General features: G+C 46.8%; 1 protein-coding gene and 1 long non-coding RNA gene across 3 annotated transcripts in view; one reads left to right on the plus strand and one right to left on the minus strand.

Moving 5' to 3' along the window:
- The window catches only part of LOC116408226, a 37,010-nt gene extending 23,061 nt beyond the window's left edge, over positions 1 to 13,949 (plus strand). The window contains exons 2-3 of the long non-coding RNA XR_004220809.1: positions 13,090 to 13,196; positions 13,451 to 13,949. This is a non-coding gene — a long non-coding RNA (uncharacterized LOC116408226). The remainder of the gene's footprint in view (positions 1 to 13,089; positions 13,197 to 13,450) is intronic.
- The window catches only part of cntfr (ciliary neurotrophic factor receptor), a 283,796-nt gene that overhangs the window by 122,643 nt on the left and 146,235 nt on the right, over positions 1 to 14,918 (minus strand). For both annotated transcript variants that reach the window (XM_031892423.1, XM_031892427.1), the window contains one exon: positions 3,849 to 3,939. The gene's annotated coding sequence lies outside the window, so the exon portion shown is untranslated. The remainder of the gene's footprint in view (positions 1 to 3,848; positions 3,940 to 14,918) is intronic.

Raw genomic sequence — 14,918 nt, forward strand, 5'->3', positions numbered from 1 at the left:
CGGCCCACTACCGGTCTTACCATAAATCCCCAGCCCGTTGCACGGAGCGTCGCCTAAACTAACACCCGCAATTAGATTTCAGGCTCGGCTGATTGGTTGGGGGGGCCGCAGTGCCCTCCCCTGGTACCCAGACCGCCAATGGACCTGCCCTCCCTAGGGTATTTACAGGGCAACAATAATCACTACTGCACCCAATGGCCCAATCTGGGGTCTTCTACATCTGGCTGAACTACAATTCCCAGCATACCACCAACAGCAGAAGGGAGCCACAAAGCCGTGTCTGCCTGTTGTTTCTCACTATAATATAGGGTTGTCACTGTTATAGAATATACCGGACTGGCCGGGGGGGTGGGTGTCAAATAGGCGGAGTTGTGCATGTAAAGTGGGCGAGGTCATCACCTCCAGGGGGGGAGCGTGTCACAAAGTAAGGAGCAGAGGATTTGGTAAGGACAGGAGCTGATACAGGAGAAAGGGGCGGATCGGAGGCGGGCCCGGGGCAAATATAGATGATAAATAGATAGATAGATAGATAGATATATGATAGATGATAGATGGTAAAGAGAGAGAGAGACAGAGACCAACATAGATATATGATAGATAAATAGATAGATATGATATTAAATAGATAGATAGATAGATAGATAGATATGATATTAAATAGATAGATAGACAGACAGACAGACAGACAGACAGACAGACAGACAGACAGACAGACAGACAGACAGACAGATAAATAGATAGATGATAGATAGATGTGATATTAGATAGATAGATAGATAGATAGATAGACAGATAGATAGATAGATAGATAGATAGATAGATAGATAGATATATGATAGATGGTAAAGAGAGAGAGAGACCGACATAGATATATGATAGATAAATAGATAGATATGATATTAGATAGATAGATAGATAGACAGACAGACAGACAGACAGATAAATAGATAGATGATAGATAGATGTGATATTAGATAGATAGATCGATATTAGTTAGAGAGATATGATATTAGATAGATAGATATTAGATAGAGATATATGATATTAGATAGATAGACAGATAGATAGATAGATAGATAGATAGATGTGATATTATATAGAAAGATGATAGATAGATAGATAGATAGATAGATATGATATTAGATAGATAGGTAGATAGATAGATAAACAGATAGATAGATAGATAGATGTGATATTATATAGAAAGATGATAGATAGATAGATAGATAGATAGATAGATAGATAGATATGATATTAGATAGGTAGATAGATAGATTGATAGATATGATATTAGATAGATAGATAGATAGATAGATAGACAGATAGATAGATAGATAGATAGACAGATATTAGATTGAGAATACAGGAGAAAAGGGGCGGATCGGAGGCGGGCCCGGGCAGATTAACTAGTTATTACAACTATACCAGGAAGTACATTGCCAGTAAATATGTAATAGCAGCCCCAGCCTGGGCTACCGGCTACCGGCTACCGGCCAGGGGGCAACCCTGATACTGAAACAAGGGAGCAGAAGTTCTGTATGAACCAATCCCTTGCCTTTCTTAGGGGACTTTGTTGCCTGCATGGGTGTACGCTGCCCCTTTAAGAGCCAACCATGCTTTTCATTTCAAGGGAAAGTACACCCACTTTTTCAACATTGGTGCTTTTGCTGAGCATACATTTTGCCAATTCTTTTAATTAGGAAATATCTGTGACTTTTGTTATTTCTTGCTTTAAACAGAGCAAACTGAAGCCACATTCTACTTCCTGATCCCAAAGAGCAAAGTCAAACAAACCAGCCATCCACTGAGAAGCCTCTGTATAAACAAAGCCCTCCCTCTTCCCAACCTGTAATCTTTAGCTCATTAGCTCATTATATGGCTTGTTTGTTTGACTCTTTGGGATCAGAAAGTAGAATGTGGCTTCACTTTTATTTTCAGATTTTACCCTGTATAATGTAAGAACAGAGGTGTTACAGGGGCAGTTCACCCCCTTAAACTTTTATTATGATGTAGGCATTGATATTCTGAGACATGGTCTTCATTTTTTAATTTTAATGGTTTTTCCATTATTTAGCTTTTTGTTTTGTAAGGCAGTCAGGTTATGGGGTTCCCTACCAAGAGATGGGGAATGAGTGATACATTGGGGGTGGGGAGGAAAGGGGATCTCACCATCAGCATAGGAAGGGGTTCCTTACTGTAAGGGCAGTCAGGTTATGGGATTCCCTACCAAGAGAGGGGGAATGAGTGATACATTGGGGGTGGGGAGGAAAGGGGATCTCACCATCAGCATAGGAAGGGGTTCCTTACTGTAAGGGCAGTCAGGTTATGGGGTTCCCTACCAAGAGAGGGGGAATGAGTGATACATTGGGGGTGGGGAGGAAAGGAGATCTCACCATCAGCATAGGAAGGGGCTCCTTACTGTAAGGGCAGTCAGGTTATGGGATTCCCTACCAAGAGATGGGGAATGAGTGATACATTGGGGGTGGGGAGGAAAGGGGATCTCACCATCAGCATAGGAAGGGGTTCCTTACTGTAAGGACAGTCAGGTTATGGGGTTCCCTACCAAGAGATGGGGAATGAGTGATACATTGGGGGTGGGGAGGAAAGGGGATCTCACCATCAGCATAGGAAGGGGTTCCTTACTATAAGGGCAGTCAGGTTATGGGGTTCCCTACCAAGAGATGGGGAATGAGTGATACATTGGGGGTGGGGAGGAAAGGGGATCTCACCATCAGCATAGGAAGGGGCTCCTTACTATAAGGGCAGTCAGGTTATGGGGTTCCCTACCAAGAGATGGGGAATGAGTGATACATTGGGGGTGGGGAGGAAAGGGGATCTCACCATCAGCATAGGAAGGGGTTCCTTACTGTAAGGGCAGTCGGATTATGGGGTTCCCTACCAAGAGAGGGGGAATGAGTGATTCATTGGGGGTGGGGAGGAAAGGAGATCTCACCATCAGCATAGGAAGGGGTTCCTTACTGTAAGGGCAGTCAGGTTATGGGATTCCCTACCAAGAGAGGGGGAATGAGTGATACATTGGGGGTGGGGAGGAAAGGAGATCTCACCATCAGCATAGGAAGGGGCTCCTTACTGTAAGGGCAGTCAGGTTATGGGATTCCCTACCAAGAGAGGGGGAATGAGTGATTCATTGGGGGTGGGGAGGAAAGGAGATCTCACCATCAGCATAGGAAGGGGTTCCTTACTGTAAGGGCAGTCAGGTTATGGGATTCCCTACCAAGAGAGGGGGAATGAGTGATTCATTGGGGGTGGGGAGGAAAGGAGATCTCACCATCAGCATAGGAAGGGGCTCCTTACTGTAAGGGCAGTCAGGTTATGGGATTCCCTACCAAGAGAGGGGGAATGAGTGATTCATTGGGGGTGGGGAGGAAAGGGGATCTCACCATCAGCATAGGAAGGGGTTCCTTACTGTAAGGGCAGTCAGGTTATGGGGTTCCCTACCAAGAGAGGGGGAATGAGTGATTCATTGGGGGGGGAGGAAAGGAGATCTCACCATCAGTTGAGGAAAAGTGAGGTTACAGTGGGGACTGGGGGCTGTTGGGACGGGGGTTGCTAAGGTTCATTATGACCCCCCTTCCTGTGTTCGTGTAACTAGGTAACAAGCCGCCAGTCGGTTACACAAAGGGAAGTGTGTAACAATGACTTCACCCCCCAGGGGCACCCCGGTTCCAGCAGACCCCCCCATGTTGTGCCTGTAAGTGGGACAATATGTGGGTCCCTCACTGCTAATGATAATAAGGGGTTCTGGCTGGGAAACAGAGCGACCCAGAGCCCAGCCGGGCCGGTACAGGTTCTGTCTCAGTGATGGGCAGAGAGAGGGGAGCACATACCTCGCAATTGTGTCACTCGGTCAGTTCATAGAGCGCAGCCTTTGACGAGAGTGCGGGGAGACGCTTTAGAGCGCAGCACAGCTGTGAGTGTCTAGAGAAAGGGGGAAAAAGAGAGAGAGATTTGCACCTGGTGTTAGATCATTCTGTCCAATTCCCCTACCGGCCAGCGGGGAGGCCCCCGATACAGTGCTGACAAAATGCTTTCCGAATGTGCCTCTCAGCTCTAACTGCCAATTCCCAGTGAGCCGGGCGGGCAGGGGAGCGCATTATTCATGCACACACTAACCCTGACAGCCTGGGGATTCCATGGTACATCCACCGGAGCTGGGAACTGGGATAAGTGGGGCACCCATTACTATCCTACATTCCATATGTCTGTCCATATGTTCTCAAAGTAAGCCCCCCCGTGTACATGCTATGAGCAAACTTAGGGGGCTGTTCCTGCTGAATTGTGCTTAGTACAGGGGAATCCCTATGTGCCATAATTTTATTGTATCTCTCTGTACAGGCTATGAGCAAACTTAGGGGGCTGTTCCTGCTGAATTGTGCTTAGTACAGGGGAATCCCTATGTGCCATAGTTTTATGGTATCTCTCTGTACAGGCTATGGGCAAACTTAGGGGGCTGTTCCTGCTGAATTGTGCTTAGTACAGGGGAATCCCTATGTGCCATAGTTTTATGGTATCTCTCTGTACAGGCTATGAGCAAACTTAGGGGGCTGTTCCTGCTGAATTGTGCTTAGTACAGGGGAATCCCTATGTGCCATAGTTTTATGGTATCTCTCTGTACAGGCTATGGGCAAACTTAGGGGGCTGTTCCTGCTGAATTGTGCTTAGTACAGGGGAATCCCTATGTGCCATAGTTTTATGGTATCTCTCTGTACAGGCTATGAGCAAACTTAGGGGGCTGTTCCTGCTGAATTGTGCTTAGTACAGGGGAATCCCTATGTGCCATAGTTTTATGGTATCTCTCTGTACAGGCTATGGGCAAACTTAGGGGGCTGTTCCTGCTGAATTGTGCTTAGTACAGGGGAATCCCTATGTGCCATAGTACTGTTGTCAACATCTGATGCTGCCGGCGCTGAGTGTTAAGAAGCGGATCCCATAAGAAAGAATACTTTCCCTTTACAAATAATTATAGGGGGCCCTGGCAGGCACAGCAGAGGGGGCGCGGGCAGAGAAATGCCCCACTGTTAATGAAGACCAATTGCAAATTGCTTTAGAACATGTCTATGTCAGACTGAGGGCAAATTTAACCCTTAGCACCCCCAGCTTTCAAATGGGGGTCACTGACCCCGGCAGCCAAACCCTATTGCTCTGTGAGGCTCCAGTTTTATTGTTATTGTTACTTTTTATTCCTTATCTTTCTATTCAGTCCCCTCTCCTATTCATATACCAGTCTCTCATCCAAACCACTCCCTGGTTGCTAAGGTAATTAGGATCCTAGCAACCAGATACCTGCTGAAACCGCAAGCTGAAGAGCTGCTGAAAAAAAACTGAATTTATAAAAAAAAATACAAATAATAAAAAAATGAAGACCAATTGCAAATTGTCTCAGAATATCACTCTCTACATCCTACTCCCTGCGCCCAGGCTGGCACTACAGGAGGCGGAGCCTGTACGGCGCGGGTGCCAGATTCACCATCCCGCAGGTGCGTGTCTCTCAGTGTGTCGCTCTCAGTTAATGACAGCAGCCATCATGGTTATTAATCAGCTGAGGGATTCCTGGCACGTGCGCCTGTTTATCACAGCAGGAACAAACTGACGCCTCTCGCAAACAATCAACAGAGGGGCTCCCATCAATCAGCCCCGCGCCTCGTAAACTCCAACGGCCCAGAATTCATTGCCTGAAATCAGTCGGCTCTGCCGGGTGGCACTTAGCTGCAGGGCCCCACACAGGGGCAGGAACTCCTCTTAGGCAACTCCCAGCATCCTCTGAGAGCACAGGCAGCACAGAAAAGATAGAGAATGTCCCCTACTTGATCCCAACTAAGATATAATTACCCCTTATTGGGGGCAGAACAGCCCTATTGGGTTTATTTAATGGTTAAATGATTCCCTTTTCTCTGTAATAATAAAACAGTACCTGTACTTGATCCCAACTAAGATATAATTACCCCTTATTGGGGGCAGAACAGCCCTATTGGGTTTATTTAATGGTTAAATGATTCCCTTTTCTCTGTAATAATAAAACAGTACCTGTACTTGATCCCAACTAAGATATAATTACCCCTTATTGGGGCAGAACAGCCCTATTGGGTTTATTTAATGGTTAAATGATTCCCTTTTCTCTGTAATAATAAAACAGTACCTGTACTTGATCCCAACTAAGATATAATTACCCCTTATTGGGGCAGAACAGCCCTATTGGGTTTATTTAATGGTTAAATGATTCCCTTTTCTCTGTAATAATAAAACAGTACCTGTACTTGATCCCAACTAAGATATAATTACCCCTTATTGGGGGCAGAACAGCCCTATTGGGTTTATTTCATGGTTAAATGATTCCCTTTTCTCTGTAATAATAAAACAGTACCTGTACTTGATCCCAACTAAGATATAATTACCCCTTATTGGGGCAGAACAGCCCTATTGGGTTTATTTAATGGTTAAATGATTCCCTTTTCTCTGTAATAATAAAACAGTACCTGTACTTGATCCCAACTAAGATATAATTACCCCTTATTGGGGGCAGAAAAGCCCTATTGGGTTTATTTCATGGTTAAATGATTCCCTTTTCTCTGTAATAATAAAACAGTACCTGTACTTGATCCCAACTAAGATATAATTACCCCTTATTGGGGCAGAACAGCCCTATTGGGTTTATTTCATGGTTAAATGATTCCCTTTTCTCTGTAATAATAAAACAGTACCTGTACTTGATCCCAACTAAGATATAATTACCCCTTATTGGGGCAGAACAGCCCTATTGGGTTTATTTAATGCTGTAATTATTTTTTAACAGACTAAAGATACGGAGATCCAAATTACTGAAAGACCCCTTATCCAGACCACCCCAGGCCCCGAGCATTGTGGGTAACACATACCTGTGTATATAAATAAACCTTCCCATACAGATATATAGGTATATTTTTCCCTTTGGATGAAGGTTTCTGTGTGAGTAATAAACCTCTCTTTTTGAATTTCCATTTTTGTTCCATAATTGTTTAACCCCTCGGGGCCGGCCCGCGTCTCCCCATATATATATATATACTCACACTCCATGAATGAGCCAATAGAGAGAATTAAGGAGTAAATAGTCGGTATCGGTGGCTGCCCCGCCAGCTGCTGCGGCTGTAATTCTATTTCATACATATAAATGCCGTAATTAAAGCATCAGCATTTCAGCCCCTTATTAGCCAGAGACCCCGTCCATTAAGGAACAAGAGCTGCGCAGACACAAAGGCTTCTGGGTAATGACAGCATTAGGCAGATGGCCCTAATTACCCGCTGCTGCTGCTGCTCATAAACCAATACAGGAAATAATAATATGCCCCGACCCCCCCACAACTACTTCCTGTACAGTTACAGTCCTACACGAGGGTCTCAACTTACAGCTCTCAATGTGAGATTAAACGGTAGTAACCTGCTCCCCCCACTAGGTTAGGCCCCCCCCCGGGTACTGGTAAAGCCTTTGCCATTAGTTAGACCCAAGCTCAGCTCTTCTAAAGGAGGTGGGGACAGTCAGTGATTGGCCGACTTCTGCTTATAGAACCTTTGCCATTAGTTAGACCCAATCTCAGCTCTTCTAAAGGAGGTGGGGACAGTCAGTGATTGGCCGACTTCTGCTTATAGAACCTTTGCCATTAGTTAGACCCAAGCTCAGCTCTCCTAAAGGGGGTGGGGACAGTCAGTGATTGGCCGACTTCTGCTTATAGAACCTTTGCCATTAGTTAAACCCAAGCTCAGCTCTTCTAAAGGGGGTGGGGACAGTCAGTGATTGGCCGACTTCTGCTTATAGAACCTTTGCCATTAGTTAAACCCAAGCTCAGCTCTTCTAAAGGGGGTGGGGACAGTCAGTGATTGGCCGACTTCTGCTTATAGAACCTTTGCCATTAGTTAGACCCAAGCTCAGCTCTACTAAAGGAGGAGGAGACGGTCAGTGATTGGCTGACTTCTGCTTATAGAACCTTTGCCATTAGTTAAACCCAAGCTCAGCTCTTCTAAAGGGGGTGGGGACAGTCAGTGATTGGCCGATTTCTGTTTATAGAACCTTTGCCATTAGTTAGACCCAAGCTCAGCTCTACTAAAGGAGGAGGAGACGGTCAGTGATTGGCCGACTTCTGCTTATAGAACCTTTGCCATTAGTTAAACCCAAGCTCAGCTCTTCAAAAGGGGGTGGGGACAGTCAGTGATTGGCCGACTTCTGCTTATAGAACCTTCGTCATTAGTTAGACCCAAGCTCAGCTCTTCTAAAGGGGGTGGGGACAGTCAGTGATTGGCCGACTTCTGCTTATAGAACCTTCGTCATTAGTTAGACCCAAGCTCAGCTCTTCTAAAGGAGTTGGGGACAGTCAGTGATTGGCCGACTTCTGCTTATAGAACCTTTGCCATTAGTTAGACCCAAGCTCAGGTCTACTAAAGGAGGAGGAGACGGTCAGTGATTGGCCGACTTCTGCTTATAGAACCTTTGTCATTAGTTAGACCCAAGCTCAGCTCTTCTAAAGGAGTTGGGGACAGTCAGTGATTGGCCGACTTCTGCTTATAGAACCTTCGTCATTAGTTAGACCCAAGCTAAGCTCTTCTAAAGGAGGTGGGGACAGTCAGTGATTGGCCAACTTCTGCTTATAGAACCTTTGCCATTAGTTAGACCCAAGCTCTGCTCTCCTAAAGGAGGTGGAGACAGTCAGTGATTGGCCGACTTCTGCTTATAGAACCTTCGTCATTAGTTAGACCCAAGCTCAGCTCTTCTAAAGGAGGTGGGGACAGTCAGTGATTGGCCGACTTCTGCTTATAGAACCTTCGTCATTAGTTAGACCCAAGCTCAGCTCTCCTAAAGGAGTTGGGGACAGTCAGTGATTGGCCGACTTCTGCTTATAGAACCTTTGCCATTAGTTAGACCCAATCTCAGCTCTTCTAAAGGAGGTGGAGACAGTCAGTGATTGGCCGACTTCTGCTTATAGAACCTTCGTCATTAGTTAGACCCAAGCTCAGCTCTTCTAAAGGAGGTGGAGACAGTCAGTGATTGGCCGACTTCTGCTTATAGAACCTTTGCCATTAGTTAGACCCAAGCTCAGCTCTTCTAAAGGAGGTGGGGACAGTCAGTGATTGGCCGACTTCTGCTTATAGAACCTTCGTCATTAGTTAGACCCAAGCTCAGCTCTTCTAAAGGAGGTGGGGACAGTCAGTGATTGGCCAACTTCTGCTTATAGAACCGTTGCCATTAGTTAGACCCAAGCTCTGCTCTCCTAAAGGAGGTGGAGACAGTCAGTGATTGGCCGACTTCTGCTTATAGAACCTTCGTCATTAGTTAGACCCAAGCTCAGCTCTTCTAAAGGAGGTGGGGACAGTCAGTGATTGGCCGACTTCTGCTTATAGAACCTTCGTCATTAGTTAGACCCAAGCTCAGCTCTCCTAAAGGAGTTGGGGACAGTCAGTGATTGGCCGACTTCTGCTTATAGAACCTTTGCCATTAGTTAGACCCAATCTCAGCTCTTCTAAAGGAGGTGGGGACAGTCAGTGATTGGCCGACTTCTGCTTATAGAACCTTCGTCATTAGTTAGACCCAAGCTCAGCTCTTCTAAAGGAGGTGGGGACAGTCAGTGATTGGCCGACTTCTGCTTATAGAACCTTCGTCATTAGTTAGACCCAATCTCAGCTCTTCTAAAGGAGGTGGAGACAGTCAGTGATTGGCCAACTTCTGCTTATAGAACCTTTGCCATTAGTTAGACCCAATCTCAGCTCTTCTAAAGGAGTTGGGGACAGTCAGTGATTGGCCGACTTCTGCTTATAGAACCTTTGCCATTAGTTAGACCCAAGCTCAGCTCTTCTAAAGGAGGTGGGGACAGTCAGTGATTGGCCGACTTCTGCTTATAGAACCTTTGCCATTAGTTAGACCCAAGCTCAGCTCTCGTAAAGGAGGTGGAGACAGTCAGTAATTGGCCGACTTCTGAATCCTTGACTTAAGCTAGACCCAAGTTCAGCCCTGCTGAAGAGTGTAAAGACAGTTAGTGATTGGCTGCCAAGCTCAGCTTTAATGAGTGGGGTGGGACAATCAGTGACTGGTTGGAAGTTATAGAGGCTTAGTCATTGGCTAGAGGCAGTAATGAGCATACTTTAGCACAGTAAGGGTTCCACCTACTGGTTACCCTAGGTCACTGCGGCCGAAAGTAATGAGCATTATGGCAGCTTCTGCGACTAGAACAACATACAGAGCTACTTGTAACTGTACCGTTCTACTAACCCCACAAAATTCCAGGGAAATAATTCTATATTCACCTATGAATAATGGCACCAAGGCGGCGACGTACAGTTTCCGGTTTGCACTTTGATCCAAGCTGTGCTGTGTGTTACTGGCACCTTAGCCAAAATGCTCGGTATATTGCCAATATCAGGCATTTTAAGCACGAAAAGCTGTCGGCGGAGATTGCTATTATTATACCAGAAGCTGAAAGGGTTACTGGCTGGCCTTATAACGCAGTGAGACAATGCCCCCCCCCCGGGTAACTAATATTGGGGAGTGTGAGTGCATACGAGAGGCGCTGGAGTAAATGGCACAATCCTGCCCATGTGAAATGCACATTTCTAGCGGTACCATTAATATTATCAGAGCGTGTAATGAGCGCTGCTTTTCCAGACTTCTGCTCTGTAATTTTCCTGTAACACCCCCTCGCGCACACATTGAGGGGCTACGCGCGCCTCTGCTTTGTTTTATGGGGGGAAACAAGCACAAGCGGGGGGGGGGTAATTGTCTCATAAATGCAGACTTGCAAAATGCAAACTCCTCAGCACTCTATTAAGGCTCCAAGATGGCTTCGTAGGTCACGGAGAGCACAGTAACTGGCTAAGGCAGCTTTTCAATTGGTCTTCATTATTTATTTTCTATGGCTTTTTAATTATTTCCCTTCTTCTCCTGACTCTTTGCAGCTTTCAAATGGGGGTCACTGACCCCGGCAGCCAAACCCTATTGCTCTGTGAGGCTCCAGTTTTATTGTTATTGTTACTTTTTATTTCTTATCCTTCTATTCAGCCCCTCTACTATTCATATACCTGTCTCTCATCCAAACCTCTCCCTGGTTGCTAAGGTCATTTGGATCCTAGCAACCAGATAGCTGCTGCAACTCCAAGCTGGAGAGCTGCTGAAAAAAAACGGAAATAATAAAAAAATGAAGACCAATTGCAAATTGTCTCAGAATATTGCTCTCTACATCATACTAAAAGGTAATTCAAAGGTATCCTTCTATTCAGCCCCTCTCCTATTCATATTCCTGTCTCTCATTTAAGCCACCCCCTGGTTGCTAAGGTAATTTGGATCCTAGCAACCAGATAACTGCTGACATTTCAAGCTGCAGAGCTGCGGAACACAAAGTAAAATAACTAAAAGACTACAAATAATAAAAAATGAAGACCAATTGCAAATTGTCTCAGAATAAAGCAATGATGTTTCAGACATTATAGGACTAAAGTTGTTTTGGGCTCAGAGCTTGCAATCAGTGCAGTTACGGGCCGGCTAGTTATCTGAAGGCGACAGTTCTGACGCTGGCGCCGATACAAAGACTGGCTGCTCAGTACCCGAGGAGTGTAAATTGGGAATGTTCTTTATTTAATCTGGTTCCATGCGTTACTGAGGGGACTGGCGCTCTGCTGAATTCTTGGCAAGGACCCACTCCAGCAACTCTAATGATTTATAAGAAACCCTTCGTTCCTCCTCGGCAGTATAAATAGCACTGGGGCGCCCCACATTTATCCCAGCGCTGTTCTCTCGGTGTCTCCACTTTCCCTTGATTTGAGCACTTAGTGGCCAGACCACAGCGGTGCGGAACATAATGGGGATATGAGGCGGCTGTAATTGGGCCTGATTGCTGCTACACACCGTGGCACAGTATTATACACCAGGCGCGGCTTCTCTTTCATCCACGGGAAACCGCATTTTACGCGGGCAGAGACCGAATGAGCCTGAATAAAATCTGAATATTAACAGGGTACCGGTGACCAATCAGAGCATGGGAGTTTCACAGCTCTAGAATAACATGTAGCCAATCAGTGCCTTAGGGTGTCCACAGCCAACAAGATCATTCCCTATAGCCACAGGACTATAGTACCAGACACTGAGGGCCACACATTGCATTATGTAGGTGCTGGGGGGCCAACTGACGTCTCATCTCTAGGTTTCTTCCCCCTTTATTCTTCTATTATGCCCCCCCTCCTCTATTATTCTCATTTATTATCTTATTTTACTCCTTTCATGTTCTTTTTTTTGTCCTTTATATACATCTTCCTTGTAATTCTCTTTACTCCAGGGACCCCCAGCCTTTCTTACTCGGGAGCCACAGTCAAATATAAAAAGACTTGGGGAGCAACACAAGCACCATAAAAGTTCATGGAGGAGCCAAATAAGGGCTGTGATTGGCTATTAGGGGCCTCTATGCACCCTATCAGCTTACAGGGGCTTTATTTGGTACTAAATCTTGTTTTTATTCAACCAAAACTTGCCCCCAAGTCAGGAATTCAAAAATAACTCCCTGGTTTGGGGGCGCTGAGAGCAACACAAGCACCATAAAAGTTCATGGAGGAGCCAAATAAGGCCTGTGATTGGCTATTAGGGGCCTCTATGCACCCTATCAGCTTACAGGGGCTTTATTTGGTAGGAAATCTTGTTTTTATTCAACCAAAACTTGCCCCCAAGTCAGGAATTCAAAAATAACTCCCTGGTTTGGGGGCACTGAGAGCAACAGCCAAGGGGTTGGGGAGCAACATGTTGCCCCTGAGTCACTGGTTGGGGATCCCTGCTTTACGCCGTGCCTCCCAGCCCCGTCCCTCCCGTCTCTTCCTCCTCTCGTTCCCCCATTTCCATTTCTTTTCCCCCCCCACCTGTCTCTATTCCCCTCTCGCCTCCATTTATCCCTACAGAGCCCAGACCCATTTGCCCTTCCCATCTCACTGCTGCCCCTTTTCTCCCCTGACCCCCATTTCTCCTCTGCTGTTTTAATGCTCCCTATGTTTCTTTATTCTCTTTTACTTTCCACTGCTGTTTGTCCCCACATAAAATCATTTTATTCTGTAATTAAAAACACTATTTTTCAGATACCTTTCTGGCCCCGCTGCCTGGATAAAGGGAAATGTTTTGCCCCTCGCTTGCGCTACTGCAGAAGCCATAGGAACAATGGAGAGGTATAAAGCTGAAGGTGCAGGTACAATAATAATAATAATAAATGGTCCCGCTGTTGCCGCCTTGGGTACTACGGAGCGTTTATGGGTTCCCAGCCATTCAGAACAAGCCGTACATTCCATTTGTTCCATCACATTAAGGCTACACAATCCATCTCTCTGATAATTTTTGTGCACAAAGGAAAACTGTCAGATTGAAATGTATTTTTTCTTTAACAAAAGGATATAAAAAGCCTGTGTGTGTCTCTGCTAAGTGTAAGTCTTCCCTTTCTTGCAGATATAAGAGGGAAACATACAAAGTGTCTGTGCCGTCGCGCTCTCTCGTCTCTCGGCAGGTGACTCTGCGCTTCATTAAGCGCGGCGACGCTAATTATATGCCGGCTTTGCAGTATGTTTTGTACTCTCTCTGCCTCACTAACTTAATAAGGCCACACAGACGCTCAGGAACCTAATGGGCTGTCTCGTGCCTCTCCTGGACATCTCAATGGGAACGTCACATTTCACGAGTCGGCTCCAAGGTCTCTCAAACCTTGTGACTTGTCTTGTTTCACACATAGAAATACAAGTCTCTTCTAGGCACCCACGTATATGCACCCTGAACCCAAGGGCCACCCACAACTGGCAGCTGGGGCAAGAAATACTCGGACTGGAAGCAGCAGTAATTGGGCACTTCAATGCGGTCTGGCACTGGTGAGGGGCACATAGTGAATGGGGAGCCACAGAGGGACCCTTCCCAGACAGAGGGGGGGGCACATACAGAATGGGGAGACACAGAGGGACCCTGCCCAGACAGAGGGGGGGGGGGGGCACATACAGAATGGGGAGACACAGAGGGACCCTGCCCAGACAGAGGGGGGGGGGCACATACAGAATGGGGAGACACAGAGGGACCCTGCCCAGACAGAGGGGAGGGGCACATAGTGAATGGGGAGCCACAGAGGGACCCTGCCCAGACAGAGGGGAGGGGGGGCACATACAGAATGGGGAGACACAGAGGGACCCTGCCCAGACAGGGGGGGGCACATACAGAATGGGGAGACACAGAGGGACCCTGCCCAGACAGAGGGGGGGGGCACATACAGAATGGGGAGACACAGAGGGACCCTGCCCAGACAGAGGGGGGGGGGGGCACATACAGAATGGGGAGACACAGAGGGACCCTGCCCAGACAGAGGGGAAGGTGAGGGGCACATACAGAATGGGGAGACACAGAGGGACCCTGCCCAGACAGAGGGGAAGGTGAGGGGCACATACAGAATGGGGAGACACAGAGGGACCCTGCCCAGACAGAGGGGGGGCACATACAGAATGGGGAGACACAGAGGGACCCTGCCCAGACAGAGGGGGGGCACATACAGAATGGGGAGACACAGAGGGACCCTGCCCAGACAGTGGGGGGGGCACATACAGAATGGGGAGACACAGAGGGACCCTGCCCAGACAGAGGGGAAGGTGAGGGGCACATACAGAATGGGGAGACACAGAGGGACCCTGCCCAGACAGAGGGGAAGGTGAGGGGCACATACAGAGAGCACTGGGTAAGGGACCTTATGTTCATGGAGGGGCTATGGGTGACAAATCCCATAGAAACACATTACAAGTGCTGAACCAGTGGAAGCTGCGGAACAGAGGCTTTTTCTGGCCTTACATCCTTACTCTATGTGCCGGGGGCACTGGATCCTGTGATTAATGCTGTGAGTTTTGCCTGTGATTCCTCCTGTCACGTCTGTCCATGAAGTGATTAA

The sequence above is a fragment of the Xenopus tropicalis genome, chromosome 1 (assembly GCF_000004195.4).
Source record: "Xenopus tropicalis strain Nigerian chromosome 1, UCB_Xtro_10.0, whole genome shotgun sequence".
Lineage (NCBI taxonomy): Eukaryota > Metazoa > Chordata > Amphibia > Anura > Pipidae > Xenopus > Xenopus tropicalis.